This window comes from Herpailurus yagouaroundi, unplaced genomic scaffold, assembly GCF_014898765.1.
Source record: "Herpailurus yagouaroundi ecotype Mexico unplaced genomic scaffold, PumYag 77, whole genome shotgun sequence".
Classification (NCBI taxonomy): Eukaryota; Metazoa; Chordata; class Mammalia; order Carnivora; family Felidae; genus Herpailurus; species Herpailurus yagouaroundi.
Window position 1 is genome coordinate 76,371,635 of NW_024412388.1, and position 22,993 is coordinate 76,394,627.

General features: G+C 40.8%; 1 protein-coding gene across 5 annotated transcripts in view; it reads left to right on the plus strand.

Annotated features, from left to right (window-relative positions):
• Positions 1-22,993, plus strand: part of LRRC8B (leucine rich repeat containing 8 VRAC subunit B) — an 80,020-nt gene that overhangs the window by 26,359 nt on the left and 30,668 nt on the right. For all 5 annotated transcript variants that reach the window (XM_040470900.1, XM_040470905.1, XM_040470902.1 and 2 more), the window contains 2 exons: positions 15,635-15,689; positions 22,231-22,311. The gene's annotated coding sequence lies outside the window, so the exon portion shown is untranslated. Of the gene's footprint in view, positions 1-15,634; positions 15,690-22,230; positions 22,312-22,993 lie in introns of those variants that run through there.

A 22,993-nucleotide genomic window follows, 5' to 3' on the forward strand; every position in this document is an offset into this window, starting at 1 on the left:
TTCTTCAGTTCCACGTATGAGTGAAATCATACGGTATTTGTCTTTCTCAGACTGACTTATTTCACTTAGCATATAGTCTCTTAACTCTATTCACAGTTCCAAATGGCAAGATTTAATTCTTTTTCATGAATCTGTAAAAAATCTGTCCATCAGTTGATGGACACTTGGGCTGTTTCCGTAATTTTGCTATTGTAGATAATGCCGCTCTAAGTATTGAGGTGCATGGGTCCCTTTGAATTAGTATTTCTGTATTCTTTGGGTAAATACCTAATAGTTAGAGTTGCCTCACTTTCTTAAGAATAACAGTTCTTGCACAGAGTAGGCTGTCAAATGTTTATTGAGTTCACCATGCACATAATTTTCCTACTGTTATGCATGTATACACACACAGTATGTTTATATGCCCACATATACATGCCAGTGGATTTGTCTGTCACTGCTTGTAATTATCCACATTTTTCTTCCCTTTTAAATTTCATTCTGACATGTAGCAGGAGTGTGTCTGCTTTGTCTGCAGAGTAGCACTGGTACATTTGAAAGGTGTTTGTGTGGTGATGGGGGTGCCTGATCACTTGATAAAGTCATAGGTATTTCCAGGAACTACCTGATGTATTTAAATCGCTAAAAAGTGTCCATAATAATATTGCATTATAATATTATAATTTACTCAAATCCTACTTAAAATTAATAAGAATAAATAATAATCAGCAAACCAAAATTCATTTTTTTTTTCAACGTTTATTTATTTTTTGGGACAGAGAGGACAGAGCATGAACGGGGGAGGAGCAGAGAGAGAGGGAGACATAGAATCGGAAACAGGCTCCAGGCTCTGAGCCATCAGCCCAGAGCCCGACGCGGGGCTCGAACTCCCGGACCGCGAGATCGTGACCTGGCTGAAGTCGGACGCTTAACCGACTGCGCCACCCAGGCGCCCCTAAACCAAAATTCATTTTTGCATGGCTATCTTCTAACCCATCTCCCACAGGCAATTTCCTAGGAACAAGAGATATGGTAGTGGTGCGAGGAGTTATGATTCTGCTTAGTGTCCACCACTCAAAGAAGAATACAAACTGTGACAACTCTTGTTGGAAAACACTATCCTTGGACAATAAGAAGAACCATTAAATACTTATAACTCCTACTATGTCTGGGTCACTGAGTCTTAGTACTCATTTAAAAAACAAACTGATCAAGGGGTGCCTGGGTGGCTCAGTCTGTTGAACACCTGACTCTTGATTTTGGCTTAGGTTGTGATCCCAGGGTTGTGAGATGGAGTTCCGTGTCAGGCTCCATGCTGAGAATGGAACTTGCCTGAGATTCTTACTCTCTCTCTCCCTACCTCTCTCCCTTCCTCACATGCTCTCTCTCTTTCTAAATTAAAAAATGTTTTAAACTAAAAAGAAAATGAATCAAACAGTAAAACATAGTCCCTATTTTCAGGGAATTCCTAATTTACAGTAGGATAAAGGGAACAATAGTGACCCCAGCAAAACAATTAGGAGAAGTGGGATTTGCTTGTCACATTAGAACCAAATGGCACATTTCTCCAAAGCAAGTCATTAAGGATTTGTGATTGTTTTGTTTCAGAGTAGATTTAGTGACATGGAAAATGCTAGCTTAACCGTGTTCTCCACTCACCATGCGGGCTGAGTGAGTGCTCACATTTCAGATGATCTAGCCTGGCTACAGGACAAGACATTTGCATAGCAGTTTGGGAAAATTGCCAAACAACAAAATGAAGACTTATGCTTTTGAAATTCCTCTTATTACTGCTTTAATTAAATTGAAGTTTCCAGAGGGATGGACTTTTAAATGAAATTTTAATAGTGCCTCAGCTAATTCCAGTATATTCTTTCATTTTACTCGGCTTTCACAATGTGATCATACTTGGTTTCACTTCCTGGTTTGTCCACACCAGTCTGTTGTTGCTGGGAAATATTTAAATAAAGCGTTTATGGGAGAAGCATATTGTTTTGCAATGGATGAAAGCATTTGGGTTTGATTTTGATTTAGTTCATGTAGTAGTTTTATAGAACTAAGATTTCTGACGCCTGAACTGGTAAATCGGTTGCCCAAAGAAAACTAGGAAAAAAAAAAAAAAAAAGGAAAAAGAAAAACCTTTGGTGCTGAAGTTAATTAAGTTACCTTGTGGTGAAGTCGTCTACAGAACTGTTTGATTAGGCACCAGTTGAGAAACAAATGAAATGTTGGCCCATAATTAGAGTAATTGTAACTTGATTTTAAGCAGAGGCTTGATTGCGTGGTGAGTGACATAATGCCTAAGGATTTTTCCAGAAGAAGAGCCTGGTATATTCTCAAACTGATGGCCTGCTTATGGCGTGTTAAACATGGCCACTGGTCCATCTGGCACCATTTTGTGTTGTGTTTTTAAAAAGGCTGTGTGTGTTACAGCATTGCATCAAGTGGTGGGCTATTAATTCTAAAAGTGATATTTTTACCCCAAAACTTCTAATTTCATCACAGTATTCAGGTACTGTCTAGTGTAAAACAAAACAAAACAAAAAACTAATCAAATCAATTTCTCTTTTGAAAACACCAATTAAGCAGAAAAGGCTGCTCCCTCAAAATCTAATTGTTCCGTCCAGGTGTACCATTTGACTGGCTATTCTGAAAATTTAATTTTTTTAAGCATAACTATTTTTCTGCTTGAGATTTTAGTTTTGCAGCCCATTTATGTTTAATGAGGTGATCTGATATATACCTTAATATAGAATTAGGGCTCCTGCTCTTGTTGTCAAACCCCCTGCAATGAATTCTCCTGATGCTTTCAGATTAATTTCTCTAATATATACTAACATGCCCTTAAATGTATTTTTTCTGTCATTCCCCTATTCAGACACCATCAATGGTTCCCTACTGGTTATATACTCAAATGTAAATTACTTTCTGCTCTCATAAAAATATTTTGTTATTAATTCTAAAAGTAAAATTAAACTAATATAAAGTGACCCTAAAACAATAATTTCTCAGGCCTGAGCTGTGTCTTGAAAAGTTCTTAGACTGACATTGGAGACTTTCTTTACCATCTGACCCTAATCTACTTATGTCTGTTATTTCTGTCTCAAAAATTCTATTCCATCTGTATATGTCTCTTCACTAACTCCTAAAATTCACCTCAGAATCCTCCTACCTTCTTTGTTTGTTCCTTCATTCCTCCATATAAAATATGTGCTCTATTGTTCTTACCCCTTCTACCTCTTATCCCAAAGGATAAGATTTATGCACACATAAATCCTATGCATCTTTCGTGATCCACTCGTAACTCCTCTGCCGTATTATTCCTTTGGTGTATATTGCCCTAAGATGCCACTAAGATGCCCTAAGATGTAATCCAGTTGAGCTTTCTTGTATTCATGCTTTATTTCACTAAAGCATGAGCTCCTCTCAAAGGTCAGGTCTGTGTTCGATACCCTTCTATTCCCTTCAACATTTGGGCTGATGCTTTGCACCTTTGTCGAAAATAGGTCACAATTGTCGAGGACACCTAGTGTGAGAGTGGATGCAGGATAGGACATCCTATCACACTCTCTGTTGAGGTCCCATCTCTGGCCATGACACAAGTTGGTGGTATATAGGGTCCTCTTTACTTCTACATCTGTTCAGCTAGCAGCAGCTAAGTTGTTGGCTTCCTTGAATGGGTAAGACTTTCCACAATCAAAACAGATGGTGTTGTCAAATATAAACGGAAAAATATTATTTCTTGTGGGTGGTAAGGGGGGAAAAAAGGACACGGGAAAAAAAACACACCATTAGCTTTCTTGGCACAGTCTTTCTGCCTTTCAAGTTTCGTTGCTAAGAAATGACCGAAGATTCATTTGCTGTGTACAAAGGAGAAACTTAGGTCACTAACCCAGAGATTATGCTTCTTGTGCAGCTGAATTTGTCACTGAGCCAGACAAAGCCCCACCCTGATTTAGAAGTCATGTGTTAAACTTCCAGATGGGAAATGTGACTTCTGTCTCCTGAGAAGCCATCAAAACTCTAAAATTCCCAGGTTCCTCTCCTTTGCTAACATCAAATGAAGCCTCAGAATCCTGCTGGCCTCTGAAGCCCAAAGCCAAACCTGTGTGCAGAAACTCCGCCTGTCACCTTTGCAATGTGGGGCATTCTCCCTGATTCCTAGTAGTTATTTGTGGGTTTCTTTAGAAGCCTGACCTTGCTTTATCACTTCAGTATGCCCTGAGCTGCCTGAAATTATACTTAATGCCATGGCTGAGCTAAACCTCTCTCCTCTGCCGATAGGTCTTGAATCTGCTAAATGTCTCAGGGGCTTCTGCATGTCAAGTGGAATTTGGAGAATTGAAGATGATGCGGTGGTTGTAGGAAGTTGTTGTGGTCTTTGCTCCAAGCAAGGAAGTCTAATTTTAACTCTTTTCTCCATTCACTTAATGTTTAATAGCAGCTTCTGCCTGTACGAATACAGGGCCATACAGTGATAAGCATGATACATGTAGACCAGACCTCATAGACCTTATAGTTTAGTGGGAGAGAAATAAACTTTTTTATTTTGAACAATTTTATTTGAACAATTGCAGGAAGATGTGTGACCAGCACTATGAAAGCAAGGGAGAGAAAACTAAAAGAGCTCGTTGTGACAGGCCTGGTCAGAGTGGGCAGGGAAGGCTTCCCTTAGGAAGAAAGTCTGTAAGTCATTGACTCAGGAAGTCCGTGGCTTAATGACTGCTATTTGGGCCTTGAAGGTGAATTTGACCTTCTAAGTGTGCTGCTTTGCACTCTTCCAAATTACACCTATTTTGAATAGGAATTAGCCCTCCTGTGACACTGTTCTTAGGCAGTGCTGTGCTACCAGTGGTACCATATGTATTTGGTCTTTGCTCCTGGCACAGAGCTAAAACCCTTGAAATTTCCTGATAGGAGCGCCTTTTGTTACTCATAATGAGCCCTTCTTAGCCACCTGAGTTTAGGCTAATGAGGTGACTCTGGGCCCCTGGAGAATTTCAGGTTGGGGGCTGGTCACCAGGGGAACCAGCCTTGTGATTAGAGGGTTGGAACTTTTTTTTTTTAACGTTTTTTTTTTTTTTTTTTTTTTTTTTGAGAGGGAGAGGGAGACAGAGCACGAGCAGGGGAGGGGCAGAGAGAGAGGGAGACACAGAATCTGAAGCAGGCTCCAGGCTCTGAGCTGTCAGCACAGAGCCCGATGTGGGGCTCGAACTCCAGAGCGACAAGGTCATGACCTGAGCCAAAGTCGCACACTGACTGAGCCACCCTGGAGCCCCAAGGATTGGAACTTTAAATCCGACCTTGGGGGAGCAGGGTGGGGAGAGGGATTGGAGATGTTTCATTGCCAGTGACCAGTGATTTACACAGGTCAACCATGTCTATGTAATGAAATGTGCATAAACACTCCTAAATGACAGGGTTTGGGGAGCTTCCCGATTGGTGCTTGGGAGGGTGGCACCTTCAGATTGGGCATAGAAGCTCCACACCCACCTCCCCTTCCCCCACCGAGACTACCACCAAATACCATGCGGTGTGCATCTCTTCCTTGATGTTCCTGAGTTGTATCCTTTGATAATAAACCTACTGCTTTGTGTTTTCCTGATTTCTGTAAGTCATTCAAATGAATTGCCAAACTTAAGGAGCGGGTTACGGGAACCCTTGGATCTATTACAAAGTCAGACAGAAGTGTGGGTTGTCTGGGTCCTGGGACTTGTGACTGGGTCTGACATGGGACAGTCTTGTGGGACTGAACCCTTAAACCTGTACAGTCTCACGCTATCTCGAGGTAGTGTCAGAATAGGACCACACAGTAGGACACCCATACAATGTCAGAAAAAAGACATCTCGCCATGTTTACTCTAAATGTGAACCAGACATTTTTCTGCTCTGGCAGAGGATCAAGTGGAAACCAGTGATTTTGACTACCAGCAGCCATTATCCAAGTTGCACACATGAAGCATTAATTTAACACCAAGGTGAAAGTGGACTTTCTACCTGAAACATAGATGCCAGGAGAGCTTGTTCTTTCAAAACTGACCTCTCTCTCTGTTAATGCCCTTGCTGGATGCTTCAGTCTTCCACACCTTCTTCCAGGGAAGAGATAAGCAGTGTCAGCTGACTGGAATGCTGTAAAAGGCCTTCTCTGGGTTATACGTAGGTAGGCATGGCTGCACTTCATTGGCATTGTGAGCCAGAGGTTGTGGGTGTTAACGTTGTATTTTCCTCTTTCTCCAACTGACAGAATATAAATGGTCCATTATCAGTCCATTTTTGCAAGGTTGCCTTGGGAAAGAATTTTCTACTTACATTGTTGTCTTCTCACTGTGCAGTTCTGTGTTTGGGCCACAAATTTCTACCTGGACCCCTGGGCCTTTCGGAAATATTCCTTTGACTTTGGTAGTGGGACTTCAATGTTAGGAGGTGTCAGTGACCTTGTAACTCTCACTGTTTTGTTTCCTTGGAACCAAAGTGGTATAAGTAAAGTTCACTTCATGGGTTGTTTTGTTTCGATTTAAGATAATATTCCAAGGCCAAAGGCATCCTCTTTTAAAATTATTTTACTGACAAAAAAAAAAACACTGGCTTTCTTTGTAAGAGTTCACCTTTACATTTATGTACCACTTTAATGACTCCAAAGTACTTCCACAATACTTATTTTAACACCAGCATTGACCCATGGGGCCTGTATGATTGCCCATACTGTACAAGGGAGGCCTGGAAGGCCAGATTGGGTGCGTTGATTTGCTAAGCCCATGTAGATGGTGGTGGAGGCAGGCCAGGGACTCATAGTGCACACTTTCCACACTACAGCCATGCAAAACAGCCCCTGCCTCTAATTCTTGCTTGTGGTGGGAATGGAGAAGTGAGGCTTCACTTGATCAGCAACAAGGCCCCAGGGTTGGGGCAACAAGAGGTATAAAAATAAACAAAAGTTGGACAGTTTGCACTTACGTAAAGCTACTCCAGAATACGTACAGGGGGAGCAATCACTCTGTATTCCCAGAATTGACTACTATGGCAATGACTGCTGCTGTCCAGGGAGAAGCAAACTTCTGTAAAAATGCTCAGTATCTGGGAGCATAGACACCGGTAACATGTAGATAGGAACAGAGCTAGAAGCTTTAAAAATCCCTTCTCCTCACAGCGCTAGTCCAAAGTGTATCAGAATCCTCGACACAGGCAGCGTGAGCTGGAGTTAGGAGAGCCATAGCTAACTTGTCAGGTTGAGTGAGTGCCCACAGTGAGCCACAGGGTGAAGCACCCTTTCTTCCGAGTGCAGCTATTCTCAAATGAGTGATGATCACCTAATATGTGACCCAGTCTGCCCAGTCTTTTGGAGTCAAGCCCTGGCATTCCTGGGAAGGAAACAGCAAGAGCCAATAAAACACCAAGAGAAGCTGGATAACACTTGTTCCCATCACATTCCATTGTCAGGCCTCCCAACCCCTCCTTGTGATATTATTTTATCTTTATAATAACAAAAAAAAAAAAATTAGGAGGTGATATGTTTTAGAAAGAGCTCTCTGGCTGCAATTTGGAAATGGGACCAAGGAGGTCAAGAGAGGAAGACATTCAGTTGTCTTCACCAAAGATTCGATGGGCTTTACCCGAGACAGTGGTAGCAGGAATGCAGAAGGGGCTAGTTTAAGAAAAGAACTTGTAGATTTGAGGGAATAGAGGGAAAGAAGGTTTTGGGGTAGATTCCTCAGCTCTTGATATTACTACCAACCTTCAGCATCATTCACCTGTCAGGCTGGATGTTGCTACCAATATTCAGGGATCCACGAAGAGCAGGTTTGGTGTGGGTGTGAGCAGAAATGGTGGATTTAGTTTGGGATGTGTTGAGTGTGAGTTGTTCCCACACATCTCAGTGAATAGCCAGGAAGGTGTTAGGGAGATGATTTTTAGGCTCAGAGTTAGGAAGCAGGGTTCACCATATGGTTTTGGGGATCACATATACAGAGGTGGTAGATGATGCTTTCAAGCAGAGGATGTCACCCGAGGAACACATATATGGCACAAGGACCAAATCATGGTGAACTCCGGTGCTTAAGGAAAGGGGTTGTATTAGGACCCTTGCATGGTTTCCAGTTACCTCTCTATCTTCAATTAAAATCAGTGCTTTTGTTAATATGCTTGACCCAATGACTCTTTTCTTGCTATGAACCACTTTTACTCTCTTTTTAGCAAGACTGATTTATTAGTTGCCAATTGTAGACCATTCATTGCTCTCTTTCTAAGAAAACCTACACTGTTGGTCTTTGAGTTCATGTTTTCTCTGGTGCTGTCACTGTTTTCTTTTAAAGACCTCAGTTTTCACGACTCCAGAGGGGTCTTTTCAGATTAGGTGTCCCCCAAATCTAACTGCAATTAATTAACTCAGAGGACAGTGGAATACTGGAAGTGGAGGGTCTATCTATCATTTGGCTTTTCCTCCAACGTGACAAGTAAGTAAAGTCAGGTCAAATGAGGTAAGGTAACTTACTTAACTTATACTGTCAGATCAATGGAAAGCAGGAAGTAGAAACTGGGTCTCCTGACACCTAGTCAGGGGTTTTCTGATAAGCCATACTGCCTTGTGGTCTTGATTCTTCCCTATGCCACTGTGATGGTTACTTTCCTTTATTTAAATATCCAGTCTCATTCCTGCATTCCCTCATCCTCCTGCAGTATACCCCATACAGAGAGGCAGAGCAATGGTTTCTCTTATTAAATTAGCTCTCATTTGATATGGATCATTACCTCTGTCCTCTTGGGCCTTAGATGGTCATTTCCATCCCACATATCCAGAGCCCAAGGAAGTAACAAGGCAACTGTACAAAAATGAGTTCATAATTATGAGAGTCTCAGGAACTGATTGATTGATGAGTGTAAGTGCCCAGTACGTATGTCCGCTATCACTAAAGCAAATCGTTATGATTACTCTTCTTTAACTACTTCCCAACACACATACAGTCTCTCCACATTACCACCAACCTCTCCCTCCACCCCAACTCCCACCCTGACCTCCAAACCCCCGTCTGCCTCTCTCCCCAGCCCTCCTTCACATTAGGCTATCCTTGTTGACCCTTCTGCTAGATTGACCTCTTAATAAAAGAAGATTAATAAGAGGCTCAAGTACTTTTCAAACCCATCTAAAGTTATTGGTGATTTTTGTAAACATATGGGTGCTTCAATGATTAGTTTAGGGGGAAAAAAGATCTCATAGGCATGCTTACCTAGATAGTCACTGGAAGATTTTTGAATGTGTTAGCTTCATATATGGCTATTTATCTAGGATAAAAGAAAATCTATGCCTTTTCTGGACAAATTAGTAGGATCATATTCTCTCACACAGCCAAATCCTAATTCAAGGTAACAAACAAAATTGATAATTAAATAGTATTTATTATAATCTATGGATTATGGCTAAAGCAAATTTGACACAGTAGACACTTTGTATTGGTGTGCCTTCTAGGACATTGGGGCCCACACTATATTTAATTTGCATAATCCATTTTGTTAATTTAAAGCAGTCAGAACAGTTTTTATGTTTTACATGGTTATAGGTTCTTTGTGGTAAAATATACATGACATAAGATGTACATCGTTAACCATTTTTAAGTGTATAGTTCTGTGACAGTAAGTTCATGCACATTGTTGTGCAACTATGGATTTTAAAACATGGCCTTTGCTTGGGTGACATTGGCTCTATCTGACTTGCCTGCAACATGAATCTTGACTCGAAAGACAGGCACTGCATCAAAAAGTGGGGGTTCCTTGCCCAGGCTAACTTACTTTTGTATCAGCATGTATTGTTTTGTCTTCCCTCTGGGCCATATATTAAATAATTGAGGTAAGTTACATTTATATTTCACAACACTTTCTAATAACTGGAGTCATGTGATATATTGCAAAATCCAACATGCAAATCACTCATTTAGGTGGAGAACGAAACCCCCTAACATCCAGTCTGGTTTCTCTTTACAGGATAAAACTTTAAAGCCAATCTTTAAAAGATTAATTTTGGATAAAGCTGCTACACTGTTAATAAATTACCACTTTTGAGTGCTTACTTTGTACCTGCTGCTGTGCTAAGCATTTGATTTATGGTTATCTCATTTAATTCTTAAAATAACTCCATTGTCCCTATTTTATAGATGAGAAAATTGATACTTAGCTTATCTAAGATCAAGCAGGTGGTAAATGACCAAGTCAAAGATGGATCTGACCTTAACCATTCTGCTGCAGCTCCCTTCCAGGTCTCTCAAACATTCATGAGAGTTTTATAATAAGAATTAGGCCTAACAAAGGCACTAACATACTAGAAAGTAACAAACATACTGAAGGCATGTGATACTTCTTTATTAAGTAATTCAGAAGGAATGTCATCTGTAGGGGATGTGGTATTAATTTCTTGGAACTGCATTTTAATAGGAAAGCCAGGAAGAAAAGCCTCGTAAAATATCATTTAAATACAGATTCAACTTCAGTTAGTTATTCCTCTTGTCATAAAATTGATGGGGGGATGTTTCTTTGTAAGAAGCTGTGCCTGCAGGGTGCACCCTTGCTCTGGCTATCTGGCATGTCAGTCTTAATTAATTACATAATAGAGGCAGGCAGGATGGAGGGAGCGTTTGTTGATTCTGTATGGGGATGGAGTACTGAGTAATGAGCTGGGAAACCTGCAGAGACCGGATTTTTAGATTGTGTCTTTTGGTTCCTCTAAAAGATAGATTGTAATTTTTGTTTTTTTACAGAGAGATGCCACGTTCTATATAAAACTCCTTTTTATATAGTTCATTGGAGAGGCGGTGTAGCAGATGGCTCATAGCGCTGGTTGGTGTGAATTTGGGGTTCGCTGTGTGAGCTTGAGCAAGTTTCTTCATTTCTCCAGTCCTCAACTTTCTCACCTTTAGAGCTAAGATCATAATACCTCCCTCACTGAATACATGGTAATGGTAGCCTTCCCTTTTCCATCTCCTACCTCTTAATTCAACAGCTAGTTATTACTAAGAATCTCTTGTGTGTTAGGTCCTGCCCAGGACACTGCACTCTTCAAAGAGCTCAAAGGGAGAGGCTGAAAGGCATCTAACCAGCTCTTTGTGATGCAGTTTAATGGCAGTGTAATAGAACTATCAGTACTCCCTAAATGCTGAAGAAGCCTGAGGAATGTTTTGAGTACTTTTCTGAGTGGGGGGAGAGTGGATAGCAGCATTCATTTTAAACATCTTTTGTGTTGCACGGTCATTTAGTACTTGGTGAACATTAACCCTTTCAGGATTAATTTTAGGGTCAGAAGTGAATTTGATCTAAATACCAGGGTGATTTGCAGTGCATGACAATTGATATTTATCATTGGGTTAAGAATATGTGGTAATGGATGTAACATTCTTTACAGCGATCCCTATGAGAAGTTACCAATTTTATGAGACTGAAACCATCCAAAAGACATACAGTAATTTGAGCTTGGTCACAGCTCACAGGAATTGTGGAATTACAATACTTACAGAGCATCTAAGATCTGGCAGACCCTGAGGAGATGAGAAATATTCTTGCCTTCCCAGGGCCTATGGTCTTGGGGATGGGTGGGAAGGGCAGGTAGGCACAAAACAGCATGATACACACCATCCTTGTTGGGGTGAAAACTCGATACTTCCACTGGTCTTGGTATTATTCATTTGTACAAAAGAATTGTGAAATCATAACTTGATAAGATATTAAAGCCATTTAGGAGTGCTGTGGCATTTATCCAGTGACCCATCACTGATTCAAAATGACTCACCATCATTATAATGCAGCCAGTCATGGTAAATTGACAGCGGTTCTCCGTTCAGGTTTGTGAGACGTCATGTTTGGTGGTGAAATTGGCAGGTGTAAATTTTTTTCCTTTCTTCCTGAAAAGTGAAGGCTTAGCCTCTGCTTCTGAATCTCTGGATGTATCATGGGGTGATGGAAATGCCAGAGGTTCTGTCCCCTCCCTCTGCTTTGCTTTCTCACCCTTTGAGACTCATCATGTCTGTGGTTGGGTTCACAGACCATTCACAGAGCTGGGCCTCTTCCTCTGTACTTGGTTCCTAACTGGGTGGTAAGACCTGACCTAGTATTATTTGTTCACTCAGTAATTATATACTAAATATTTATGGTGGGAATAGAGGCAAGACTGAAACATGGGGGAACAAGAGATAAGCTAATAATTTGTTACCCTGGGCAGGCTAATGATTTGATGCCACTTCAGACTGTTATTCTTTATATATTTATTCACAACATTTTTTAAGAGGAAAAGCCAAGCCCTGTGTGAGAGGGAAAGGGTAGCCAAAGAACCCCTCAAGTTCCTAGCATCTCAACTGACCAGAAGTAAAATAGCAGACCCCTTCTTTTTCCTTGCAACCACACTCTGTACAATCCCTGAGAAAAGTTCTGGTGGATACTATTCTTATTTAATCTAGTTAAGTTTCCAGAGATGTTTTCAACACCCTGCTGATGAATCTGTACATGCAAGCTGCCGTAACATGCAGGCTTTTAATCTAGCACTGGAAAGAGATACCGAGAGCAGTCCTGGAGATGTAGATAATAAGATGCTGTCCCAGCACTCAAGGAACTTGAGGCAATAGCTTATTGTATACGATAAAACAGTGGGAGAGAACTGTTAGTGTCATAGGAACACAGATGGAGGTCAGGGTGGCTCATGGAAGTGATTCATGGAGGTGATCAGGATAGGACAGATGGTGAAAGGAAATGTCCCTCTTTTAAGTACATCTGGTATTCATAGTTTGAACTTTTCAAACTGATGAAATAGGCTATTATATAACCTAAAGCCTTAAACTTACGGAATTGCCCAAGGCAGGATGAATAAGTGTGATATTGCAGTGACTCTTGCCATATCTGACTTACAAAATGAGATCGGGTTACTATGCAGAGATTTTTGACTTCTTGCTAAACCTTAAAGGGAAAGATTTTATTTAGCCATCTAAAACACAAATTTGCCCAAATGGAAAGCCAATTTTCAGATCCCAAAGTTTTATAACCGTTCTTTGCTTAACTACAAAGGAGTTCATTTTGTCAGTCTCCCCTATCTCTACTGACCAGAAGGAAATCAGAGCATCCAGACTTCTCTGCTTTCAAAGTAAAAGGCTGGGGGCCTCCTGTTTTTCTGTCATAGTTGATTGTCCCCTATTGTTCTTTAATCCCCAGTCCTTGGGGGGGGGAGGGGCGGGTATTCCCTTATATGTCCCTCACTAGGAACCTCCCAGAGGGAGCTCTTTGAGAAAGGCAATTCTTAGTGTTGTGTGTCCTCTCCTAATCTTCCAGAATACGTGTTTTGAGATTATTTTGGAATTGACTTTGTAAGTGAAAGTGAACACGTCTTGTGTCCTGCCACTGGGGAGAGAAAATGTTTTTTTGGGGGGAGGGTAGGTGATGCCAGTTTTATAAAACCCATTAGCCTCGCAAGCTGGAGGAGCCACTGACCCCACAGCCCATGTCAGCACGGGTCGGTCAGCGTTACTCTGGCAATCAGAGTCCTGCCTGTTTTTAAGCTGCCTAATGTGGACTATTTATTCTGTTAGAACAAGCATTGTCATTTAATATTCTCACATTTCATTTTTCTAACTGGTGCTTTTGTTTGGGGCTGAGGAGGAAGAAAGGCGATAACTTTTGCTGTAGTTTCTAAAATTAGTTTGAGTGATTTGGTTTTAGCCTCGGTACAGAAACCAAGCTCCATTCTGTTGTTTTTTTTTTTACTTGGCAGCAGTCACTTCACTCGGAGATGACAAGCTGTCATTGTAAGAGCTGTCGTTACATTTCCGTCTTCTCAGCAAAATACTCCTCTGGTGTAGGTAAATAAATGTTAATGAAATTTGTTAATAAAACATGTTGAAAAGCGTTCACCTCCACTCCATCAAAGAAATGCAAAATAAAGAAACAATAAAATAACTTAGAATGGAATTAGCATAGTTTTGTGTTTTTGGTTTTTTTTGTTTTTGTTTTTTGTTTTTTTTTTTAATTTTTTTTTTCAGCGTTTATTTATTTTTGGGACAGAGAGAGACAGAGCATGAACGGGGGAGGGGCAGAGAGAGAGGGAGACACAGAATCGGAAACAGGCTCCAGGCTCTGAGCCATCAGCCCAGAGCCTGACGCGGGGCTCGAACTCCCGGACCGCGAGATCGTGACCTGGCTGAAGTCGGACGCTTAACCGACTGCGCCACCCTGTTTTTGTTTTTTTTAATGATGATGACCACATCTGGTGAGGGTGCTACTCATATATTGTTTATAGAAAAGAAAATCAGTGTATTTCTTGAGAAACAATTGGTTGTTATATATCAGAGGCCTTCAAATGTTTATGCCCTCTGGCTCATTACTCTCACTTTTAGAGATCTATGCAAAGGAAATCATATGAACAGAGTACAGGGATATTTGCAGTATTATTAGTAAAGGGGGAAAAAGGGAAAATCCAAGATTCAGTAAGGAAATATTTTTTTTAACTATGACATACATATGTACTGTTACACTCCTAAGAAAAATGATGTTGGGCTCCTTGGGTGGTTCAGTCAGTTAAGTGTCTGACTCTTGATTTTGGCTCAGGTCATGATCTCAAGGTTCGTGAGATTAAGATTGAGTCTCCCTGTCACCACAGACCTCTCTCTCTCTGCTACTCCCCTGAACGCTGTCTGTCTCTCAAAATAAATAGGGGCCACGTGCATGGCTCAGTCTGTTGGGTGTCTGACTTCAGCTCAGGTCATGAATGATCTCGCGGTTCATGGGTTTAAGCCCTGCATCAGGCTCTGTGCAGCCTGCTTGGGATTCTCTCTCTCTCTCTCTCTCTCTCTCTCTCCCTCCCTCCCTCCCTCCCTCCCACCCCCCCCCTCCACTCACACTTTCTCTCTCAAAATAAATGAATAAGCTTAAAAATTTATAAATAAATAAACTTTATTATAAAAACAAAAACAAAAATGATGTTCAGGGACATGCCTGGCTGGCTCACTCGGTAAGAGCATGTGACTCTTGATCTTGGGGTTGTGAGATCAAGCCCCACATTGAGAATAGAGACAACTTCAAAATAAAATATTTTTTTAAAATGCTGTTTAGAGAAACTGTGACAACACTGAGAAAGCCTATGATAAATAATAGGCAAAAATGTTGTGCCATTGAATTTTACAATGGCATAGTTTGTGTAAAACTAGCAGGCCAGCAAACAACAACAAAAAAACAAAAACAGTGGCAACAAAAACTGGAGAGAGAAACTATCCCAAATATTGGCTCCCCCCACCCCACCATGTTTCCTCTTTTTTCTATAAGAAACATGGATATTTTCAATGGGTTTTTTCAATGGGATTTTTCTATTATTTATAAAGTGAGTGGTACCTGAGATATAATGCTTATCTCATTCTCAAGTAAACATTTAATGTTCATATTTTATGCCTTGTAAATTGCTGTGGTGATGACATTAAATTGTAACTTGTGCTAGTCCCTGGGTCACTCCCTGGGTATTAGTCGATAACCTTTGCAAGAGATCAGAAGGTGATCTCTTTAACAACGCTCACTTTTTTAGTTACTTTTTGTATGTTTCATAAAGTTATTATAGATGTTGGAAATCTTAGAGCTGCATGAGCGGATAACTTGTCTTGCAGTCTGATGGGTAAAATGTAACAATATGTTTATGATTTCTCTTTAGGAATTTTTCAAATAGAAACTAATTGCAGAGTTTCCAGTTGACCACCATTCATAGGGTAAGACTAACATTCTGAATTGTGAACACATGGTAAAGATAATTACTCTTAACATTGGTAGCTTGGGGCAAATACTGACTACTTAGTATGTAAAAAGAGATTGTTCTTTCGACTGACATTTTGAATAAAATCTTTTTTAGGTTTTTCAGCCAGTTAATAAACAGACAATTAAATCTCTGTACATTTTGGTAAAATGTCATCTTGCTATCCTTCGTTGGTCTTGCATGTTGCAAAATATATGTGTGTATGTTTGATATTTGTCATTTTTTTAAACCTTAAAGAGCTGAGGAATTTAATGTCAATGACAGGCTTAGACTCTGTAACTCCATGTCTATAGTTTTCTGGGTTTTGTTCAAGGTAGTGTTTTTTATGCATGGAATCAATTTGCCATGTTTCCATAAGTAAACGATAGCCATGCTTTCCCAAATTACGTAAGTCAAAAATAAAAAAGTCCTATTCTCTGTTGCTTCCTAGAAACATCACTTATCTTTTATAATTGTGGCAAATTAATCTTAAATTAGTTCTGTGGCAGAGCTTTTGACTTTGACGTAATGAGCAATGAATTTGTACACTGTATTAAGTAGCATGACTCTCTAGTATTGTGAATATGACAGATATCTTGAAAAGTGTATCGCCCAGCTCTGAACATATATAATCTAGGTTAAGGAGTGGTGAGGACAGTGCCTCTGTCCTCTAATGTATTGTGAACACCCTTCTTTTTATAGATGAAGGTATAGATCCTTTGATGTCTTCAGTATATCCACATAGCCCTGCTGATCCGCTGAGTTGACTGTGAGTTTTTATTTATTTTTTTTAAATTTTTTTTCAACGTTTATTTATTTTTTTTGGGACAGAGAGAGACAGAGCATGAATGGGGGAGGGGCACAGAGAGAGGGAGACACAGAATCGGAAACAGGCTCCAGGCTCTGAGCCATCAGCCCAGAGCCTGACGCGGGCCTCGAACTCACGGACCGCGAGATCGTGACCTGGCTGAAGTCGGACGCTTAACCGACTGCGCCACCCAGGCGCCCCGACTGTGAGTTTTTAAAAGCTAACATGAGATCAGCTACTTCTCTCCTTAAGGCTCTTCAGTGTCTTTCCCATCACTCCTGGGCTGTTTCTTACCCAAACTCTGTGTATTGTCTGCAGGCCCTCTCACTCCTATGCTTTCTCCAGGTTCCTGACATTCCAGCCTGGGGCCTCCTTTCTGATCACCCATTCATAAGCTTCTTCCTCCTTTTACTTGGAATGGTCTTCCCCAATATCATTGCATGGCTGGCTCCATTCAGGTCTAAAGAGGCCTTCCCTGTCTGCCCACTCTAAAGGAGCTCTAGGAGCACCTGGGCAGCTCAGTCAGTTGAGCGTCCAATGTCATGACCCTCAGGTCACAATCTCACTGTTCATGAGTTTGAGCCCCACATCGGGCTTGGGTTCACTGCTGTCAGCGCAGAGCCCCCTTCATATCCTCTGTCTCTCTCTCTCTCTCTCTCTCTCAAAAATAAACAAACATTTAAAAATGCTTTAAAAATAAATAAAGGAGTTCTGTATTCTTCATGGCATTTCTGATTTTATTATGGTTGTCTGTTTGGTTGCCTCTCTTCCCTTTTTCCTCAGTAAGGTCTCTGAGAGCAGCGATCTTTCTGTCTTGCATATCTATATTTCCTGAACCCTCTGAACTCCCCTGGGCACATAATAGGCATTCTACAGACTAAAATCCTGACCTCTCTTTGAGAAATGCTGCTGTTAAGATATTTCACCCATTTTCTTTGGGTATTTTCTTTATATAGAATCAGATGTAGTACGTACTAGGTTTAGCCGTCATCCCACCCATTTGATACTGGTGACAGCATGACATGGTGGTGCTGACTTTCAACTATGCGTGTCTTCTGTCCACAACAGGACTGTAAATCCCATGAAAGCAGAAACAAGGTCTCATATTTTCTCGGTATGCTTTTGTAGTCCTAGCCTCCATAATTGAGTGCATATAAATGTTAAGTTTAGAGAAAGGGTTAAGACTAGTTGCTTAATCATATTTTTAGCTTTTCTAGAGCACACTGGTTTGTCCCAAAGAAAAAAAAAAAAAAAAAAAAAAAATCATTTTGATTTATAGTTAAAAATATATATATAACAAAGAAATATTCTGGACTCCATTTGCAAATTCATGTTATGAAACCCTGTTTATTTTGTTAGGAAGAGCCTATTATTTAAATTTTTTTTTCAACGTTTATTTATTTTTGGGACAGAGAGAGACAGAGCATGAACGGGGGAGGGGCAGAGAGAGAGGGAGACACAGAATCTGAAACAGGCTCCAGGCTCTGAGCCATCAGCCCAGAGCCTGACGCGGGGCTCGAACTCACGGACTACGAGATCGTGACCTGCCTGAAGTCGGACGCTTAACCGACTGCGCCACCCAGGCGCCCCGGAAGAGCCTATTATTAATTAGGACAGGTGGCCAGAATCAATGCTCTCAACCTCCTAGCTCTTTTGAAATTAGGAAATGTGACCATAATTCCATGCCCTGGAGAAGCAATTTAAACACCTCTAAACTTTAGGTTTCTTACTTGTAAAGAGTTGCACTCTGATCTCCATGGTTTCCTCCTGGATTAAATAGCCCATGTGACTCAGCTCTTGTGAAAGTAAGTAACCAGTGGAAAAACAATTGTAATGGTGATCTCAGCTATCAGCCAGACATTCGAAAGGAGAGCATGTAGATTCACAAGAGCCAAACTGCATGTTTACTGTGGGTGGTGGGAGGGGGAGGCAAGAAGACATTTTTGTTAACAATGAAGATGGTGGAGAAAGGTCTGAGGTGGCCTTCTGTTTACACATCCTAAGAATTATGTAGCCACTGGTGGCTTATGTGCTAGTGTTAATATTATAATGTGACTGCAACTTCTTTCATTTTAAATGGATTCTAGAGAATTTGGTAGCTTACTGAACTCATCAAAGAATTGAGATGTCTTTTCCTAAAAGGACAGTCGCCATCTACATTAAATAAATCATGTGTTCTGTAACTGTTAGAAACAAGGAAAAGTAAAGCCACGTTTTACTTTTTTAAGTTCAGAACAACTCAGATTTAATAAGGAGTTCTAGAGTTACTGTTTTTTATTTATTGTTGTTATTATTTATTGTTATTGTTACTTGTTTTTTAAGTTCAGAACAACTCAGATTTAATAAGGAGTTCTAGAGTTATTACCATGGTGTTGTCATATTCAGCAAGTGTCTTCTGGGGCTTCAGATAATTAATTTTCCTAGGATTTAGAATATTATTTACGATTGTTTCAGAGACTCATTGCCACTGTACAGCTTTTGGTAAGAAGCTGCAGAACGCTAGTTATGCAGCACATTTTTCCTTTGGTTTCTCTGTGTTATCAACCATGATGTCAGACTCTTTCCTTGAATTTCTGTGCTCCAGAAACACCGCGTTTCTCTTTTATCTCACTGACCCTGCTTCTTTCTCCCCCTTTGTTCCTCTTGGTCTGAGAGTTCTTCCTCATGGGATTTATTATCTAGGAAAGAGATTTTGTTCTTCATTCACTCAGTTCTTTCTCTCAAAGAGTTAATTCACTTCTATGGCGTATCTACTACTTAAATATTCTTGAGTCCCTATGGTGAATTAAAGATGTCTGTAAATGATCCAGTTGGGGTCTGTTACCCTTCCCTTTAAAAATCTGGGCTGGCCCTGTTACCCTTTTTGAGCACTCAAACATGGCAGAGATAGTGTGGAGTTATTTCTAAGGCTGGAATTTAAGGAAGTGTGTAGCTTCTGCTATTGTGTGCTTGCAGTGTTCCTTAGAACTTAGCTGCCTTGCTGTGGGGCAGCCTAAACAGCCATATGGAGTAGTGGCCGGGCCTCTGGTCATTAGCCTAAGCTGAGCTGTAGACCAGCAGACAACCCAAATGCCAGTCCTGTGACTGAGGCGTTTTAGAACTTACAGCGCTCCCAGCATTCCAGTCAACACCATGTGAAACAGAAGAACTGCTTCATCATCCCACAGAATCATGAGAAATGATAAATGGTTGTTTTAGCCACGAAGTTTCGGATTTTTTTTTTTTTTTTTTTGGCATAGCAGTAAAGAACTAAAACAAAAATTTGTACCCAGAAGTGAGGTGCTGCCGTGACAAAACATCTGGCATTGGCTTTGAGACCAGGTGACAGTGAAGGTCTGAAGGGAAGTAAGACAACTATTAATGGTAGCTGGTAGGGCGATGAAGAAATTGCTTTTTGAGGATATAAAACAGTACCCTTGTTTCATACTGACAGGAAAACCGACAAGACTTGTATCTCCAATAACACTGAAGATGGAAAATGAACCCAATGGATTTGTATATCCAGCTTAGGGGATTTTCTAGCAGAATGTTGGAAGCGTCAAATGACTTTTTTAACCACTCATGACCAAAGTATTGCAAAAGAGAGATGAATTAAAGAAGAAACTGTTCAGATTTTAAGTAGACTTTAGAGGATGTGTTTCCAATCCAGAATTTTCTAGGGTTGTAAATAAAACTGTTTCTCATTCCCTGCTTCTCGACTCAGTGAAAAGGTACTCAAAGTAAGAAATGGCCTCAGGTGGAAAGAACCGATCCAGAGCAATACTGCCAATAAAACTTAATCTCAAGGTACAAATGAAAGCAAGGGCATAGCGGCAAGACCCTATATTATGACTTCTAAAAGATGTAAGTCTGTGCCTCCTGGGACTTCTTAACTAGATAACAGGGCTTCCAAGGACCTTAAGAATGTTGTCCCACAGCCTCCTCTACTTAATTTAGACGACAAGATCCTGGACTTCAAGCCTGAACTCGATACCAGAGTTGGACGAAATTTTTAGGGGCTTGGAAGAGAGTGAGTGTGCTTTGCATGTAGGAGGACTTCACAACGTTTGTGGGCAGAGAGACCAGGGAAGGTTAAGCAGAGCTGCCCATCCTTTGCCACCCCTCCCATTGAGAAGTGACGTTTCCCATTCCCTGGAATCTGGGCTGGATCTATGGTTCCTTTGGCTGATAGAGTGGAGTGGATGTGACACCGTAGCTTTGAGAGCCAGGCCATAAAAGAACTGCAATTTTTCACCTTCGTGCTTGGGATGCACCATCTTGGAACCCAACCACTGTCTATGTGAGGACCCTGAAACAGCCATGAGGAGTCTCACTGAAAGTGCCAGCCAGCAGGCAGCTCCAGCTACCCCGCCTGATGAATGAGAACATTCTGGACCTTCCAGCCACTTTGTGCCAGCCAGTACCATGAAGTGAAAGAACCACCCACAGAATCATGAGAAATAAAACACTATTGTTTTTTTAAGCTGTTAGGCTTTAGAATATGCAGAAGAGTTAGCCCAAATCCTTCCTGTCTACATGTGGCTGTGTTCTAGTCTCTCTCAGGAAATGCCCAATTACCTTAGATATACCCTGCCTAACATCTGACCATATTATTTCCTGCCTTCTGATATGTTCAATTTTTTATTGTACAAATATTTGTCGTACACCACATGCTAGAAACTGTGGAGGATACTGTAATACCATAGACTCAAAATGTGAATCCATTTGACTCCTGCTTCTCCATGGACCCCTCTGTTTGATGTTGCTAAATGGTGTTGAATTTTCATTTACAGTGGCAATTTCATTCATTGCTTTCTTTCCAGTGCATTGCAAAATTTTCCCTCATTGCTTCCAGCCTACGCAATTTAAATACCTTTTGGCTGGGTTCTGTTGTTTCTGATTCCTCTTCAAATCCACCCTGCAAATCTCTATAGCTCAATGACTCTCTGACCTACTGCTTCGCACACCTGGGGTCTCAGGTCTCTGAAGAGTTTGTGGAGTTTCTGGTAGCTGTTACTCGTAGTCTGCAGAGAGGGGGAGGCACTCTAGATACCTAGTGAAACTTCCAGGAAGGGTTAAAAGGACAGTACTTTCCCCAGGTATTTCATTGTCAGTCTGTCTGGTGAGCTTTCTCCTCCTGGGGAAATTTGGAGAAAACAAACAAACAAAAAGTACTGATCTCAGCTAGACCAGTTGAATTGCTTGACCAATCATAGGAGAAGGGCTTGGATTTGAGTTTTTGTTTTTGTTTTACAGAGAGAGTGCACACAAGTGGGGGAGAAGGGCAGAGGGAGAAAGACAGAGACAGAACCTCAAGCCAGCTTCACACTCAGAATGGACTCCCCCCGCCCCCCACCTCCCGCCAGGACTCAATCCCACCACCCTGAGATCATGACCTGAGCTGAAATCAGGAGTCAGATGCTCAACCGACTGAGCCACCCAAGTGTCCCTGGATTTGAGGTTTTTTAAACTGCTCCAGGTTGTTCTAATGTGAAGCCAAAACTGAAAACCACTGTCTTAGATTCTCAAAAAATGGTTACTCTACCTACTGGAAGCATCGACATTAACTAGAAATTTGTTAGACACATTCTTGAGGACTACTTCAGACCTAATGAATCAGAAACTCTGAGGGTGGGACCTACCACTCTGCGATTTAATACACTCTCCAATGATTTTTATGAGCATTAATGTTGAAGATACACTTTACTATGTAAATCTTAATTCCTTCTAGGAAGTCTCAAAACTACAACTAAATTTGGAAAGGGTGTTTGTCACTTGAAAATTACTCCACTGACAAGATCTGAAGCAACTGGTAAGGGACATAAGCTGGCATATCATGTGTCTTGCTAGTGATCATTTAAGTACTTGAGAAATGCTGAACAATCATCAGATCTCTGAAGAACGGTTCAAGGGGTTATTTAGTCTGAAGAAATGGAACAAATTATCGGGGGTACTGACACATTATTTCCCAGAGAGAGAGCTCCAAGAGGTGAATTTAAACTTCAGTTGGATATACGTTAGACCCAAGAAACCTCTTGTTGAGAAGTAGTACTAAACATTTTGAAGGGATATAAGGCAATCTCTAAATCAATTTGCAGTTAGAGCAGAGAGAAACCCCATTTTGAATTGTTTGGTTATATCCTGCCTGGGGTCAGAGACAGAGATCTTTGAAGTAGTGTCCAGTTCTCTGCATAGAATGACTCTAAATACCATCTGATCATCATTTGTTTATTTTTTCACTGGTTATTTTGGAAAAGCTTTCAAAGTAAAATAAGGACTAGTGGGAAGACAAGATGCCTAACTTGAGTGTTTTTGTTTCAATCCTAGAGACTTTGGGGTGAGATTGTCAAATGAATTCATATGCTTTGAAAAGCTTTTATGATTTCTTAATGAGGTTTAAAAGCTAAAGGAATGGGATTAGGACCACAAAATCCTTTACTCTTAACATTGTGTCTTTGAACTGATTTAGTGCATTTGTATATTAGAAATAGAGA